The following is a 3,468-nucleotide window of genomic DNA, read 5'->3' as shown; positions in this document are numbered from 1 at the left end:
TTCCAAATCACTTCTCATAACGTTTTTATAAATTGAACACAGAATCGTTCTATAAAGGAACCACGAAAATCGGTGAAGAATTGCACCCTAAGCGTAATTTGACCACATAAATTAAATTGGACCCCACTCTGCGGAACCGGCACTGATACATCAGTGGGGGCCGGGCTGATGTCGCTTTCACGACTTATAATATTATACCAAAGAACGGACTCTTTCAAATTTCTTCAGAAACACGATTCCCTTCTAGTATGGTGAGAGTGCTGACGTGACGTCAGTGAGAAATAAGGCCCCTCTCCGCGTGTTTTCAGTCGGGTCTGGACAGCGGAAAACGCACGTTGACCGCTTTGACCAGTCCTTCCGAAGACGTTCCGCGGTCTGTTCGTATTCGAACTTCTGAACAGACTCAAGACTGTTCCAAAACTGTTTCTAAGTCGTTCGATCGCGTTGTTGTCAGGTGCTTTGCTCTTTTCATGTGACATGTTCGGAAAATAGTTTCTATTCATCCAAAGTCTCGGGGGAGACTTTTTTTATTGGACCGTTTTGCACTTCTGGTAAGAAACTTTTTTACAGACGCATTAATTATTATAAAAAATCAGAATAATATGAACATTCATTAATTTTTCAAGCATCATTATATAGTTAATCTAGACAAGATTCCAAAACTTGCGATCTTAAAGCGATCAGAATTTTTAAATTGAGTTTTCGGAATGAATGAGCAATAAGGGGACTGAATTGTTTAGCTCGATTGCATATTAATCCCGATAAGGAAAAATTAGAATTTTGTTGATATTTTTTTGATTTGATTCAAGTAAATTCCTTACATTAGTTGAATTTACGAAAATTAAAGATATAAATAAATTTTTTACAATGGAAAATAGTCATTATGATCTAGTCAAATATTCTATTTCTCCGTATTCAATCTGCAACAAAAATGAGCCCACTGTTTTTCTGTGTTCCTAATATCGATTAGAGCTAAATAAGCGATTGTTATTAAATAATTTGTACGCGCTAGGTGGTTGTTGTCCACATAATTCAAAATGCTTAAAATTTTTGTTCTGTATATACCTAGTTGTACATCTACAAATATTCATGACGTTTCACGTTTCCTCGTTCACTTTCTTACTTAATTCGTATATTTTCCCTAATCCATATTCAGTTCGAATTATCATTTAAGTTTGAGCGATCTAAGTAATTCTCTCATTCAAATTTTTAACATTTACTTGCCGAGATCACATCTGACGTCTACAAATTTAGTCGCAAAATATTTTTTGTTTGTAAATATTATAATTGTAAAACAATTTTTTTTCAGCACGCTTTTTAGCTGTGTGACATTATGCAATCTATAGAGTTGATGGACAATTTTGATAAGAAATGCTTCGTATCGCTTTGATTGATTGTGTCCTGTTTAGCTATATGTATCGAGAGAAAAATAATAGTTTATCTTTCCACAAAAAAACAACTAAAATTGAGTGAAATTATTACAAAATTTGCAACTCCCATATTTATAAAAAACATGAACGTAACTGACCATCGAGCTGCAGCTTATCTGTAATATTATACTTATACTCTTTCCGAACTTTCTCTAATTTTTGTGACGCAGTGCATTATAGGTTTCCCACAATATTTTATTGCATGAAAGTCCTTATTGTTAAATATGTGAATTATCACGATTGAAATTCTTGCATCAAGCCAGATTTCTGTAGGTCATAATTCTCTAATTTCGTATTAATTCAAAAAGTTTCTTTTTAAAGTCTGTATTAAAACAAATAAAATTCTCAATTTTTCTTTTTGTCTATCATATAAAGCCCTAAAAGTCGCAGCTATTCAGTTAATTTGAAGTTATATGCTAAAAGAAGTTTCCAACTTCCAAGTGCAAATTAAGCACAGGGAATATTATTTTTAATTGGTTATTATTTTATGTGGTACCAAATGCAAGTTGATGTACCCATGAAAGTGTTATGTTGAGAATCAGAGAACTGCTTCTTTTCCCCCAACTTTCTCGTACAAACATTTGATCTCAGAGATCTTGAAGAGAGTATGAGAGAGAGTGGATGGGAACATCATGGACCCAGAAACGAGGTTTTGATATGCAGACTATTACGGTCATTGCAGATGAATTATTATTTTATTATTTTTGTAAAACAGAGATGGAAATGAGTGTGATCACATTATTCACTACTTTCCTCGTATGAACCCTAGTTCTGATAAATTTATATGAAAATTTTAATATTGCTCTACGAAGAATGAAATAAATATTATTTCTTTGATAGAAATATAATATATTATTACAAACTAATAAACATTGGTTTAGAGTAAAAAAAATATTCGTATGAATGGTTCGATAATAAAAAATTCTGGAATTCTAAATCGCCAACATGCGAAAAAGTATCTTTTCGGGATCTTAAAAAATATAATTAATTTGGAATCTATAGATATGCAGCGTGGTCACTTGCACTCGAAAAAAAATCTTTCTCGAATTTTTTGCGGATTATAATGAATCATTCAGCAAGAGATAATTACCATTCAATTCACTCATGTTTTTGAAAAAAATTCTTAACACCTATGGAAACGGAAGAAGAATTTTTGTTGGTACTTGAAACCTTTCCACTGGCAATAATGCTCTAGGGAAAAAAATCGCCGAAACTTAGGAATCGAAATTGAAAATACAGGGAATGTTTACAATTTTGATGTGTAATGAAATTATATTATTACCTTGTGGTTAAAAAAATGTTCTGAGCATGTGTGCGAATTTTTTATTTAAAAGAGTTGAAATCAATTGTATTTATAATAATAATCAGTTAATTGAAGCTTGATCCTATAAAACTTTCATATTTTATAAATTTATATATTGAGTCTAACCGCTCAGGTGCTTAGGTGCATGGAATTCACGTCAGAGGTCCGACGCTCGATCTCTGAGCTGGTACCACCGAAAATTTTTCTACGGACTTTAACCGAGGGTTTGGTTGTTTAGATCCCACCTTAAGCCGAAGGTTCCTCCATAATGCACTTAGCTGCAACCCAGTTCGTGAATGTTGGGGCATATTACTCTTATCAGATGACTTGATTATACGAGGGTAGTTCAATAAGTCCTTAGAATGAAGTATAAAAACAATTTTTTTTGGGTAAATTTTTTTTTATTTTTCAACATAATCTCCTTGGAGCTCTATACACTTGGTCAATCGCTTTCCAAGTTTTTTTAATCCTTCAGAAAAGTGCGTTTTTGGAAGTTCCTCAAAATAAACACTTACAGAGGCAATGACGTCTTCGTTGTCTGGAAATCTCTGTCCACCGAGCCATTTTTTCAAGTTTGAAAATAAGAAAAAGTCACTGGGGGCTAAATTTGGTGAATACGGTGGGTGTTCGACGAATTCGAATTTTAGTTCTTCAATTTTAGCCATTGAAACGAAGCATGTGTGAACTCGGGCGTTGTCGCGATGAAAGAGAATTTTTTTTCTCGCCAAATGTGGT

At 33.2% G+C, this 3,468-nt stretch overlaps 1 protein-coding gene across 3 annotated transcripts in view; it reads left to right on the top strand.

Annotated features, from left to right (window-relative positions):
• The first annotated feature begins 291 nt into the window (after window positions 1-291).
• The window catches only part of LOC117178045 (progestin and adipoQ receptor family member 3), a 22,667-nt gene continuing 19,490 nt past the window's right edge, over window positions 292-3,468 (top strand). For 2 of the 3 annotated variants that reach the window (XR_004467790.1, XM_033369247.1), the window contains exon 1: window positions 292-551. The gene's annotated coding sequence lies outside the window, so the exon portion shown is untranslated. The remainder of the gene's footprint in view (window positions 552-3,468) is intronic. The other variant, XM_033369246.1, reaches the window with a different exon arrangement.

This window comes from Belonocnema kinseyi, chromosome 8 (assembly GCF_010883055.1).
Source record: "Belonocnema kinseyi isolate 2016_QV_RU_SX_M_011 chromosome 8, B_treatae_v1, whole genome shotgun sequence".
Classification (NCBI taxonomy): Eukaryota; Metazoa; Arthropoda; class Insecta; order Hymenoptera; family Cynipidae; genus Belonocnema; species Belonocnema kinseyi.
The sequence above is the reverse complement of the archived record's forward strand: the minus strand, read 5'-3'. Positions and strand labels throughout refer to the sequence as shown.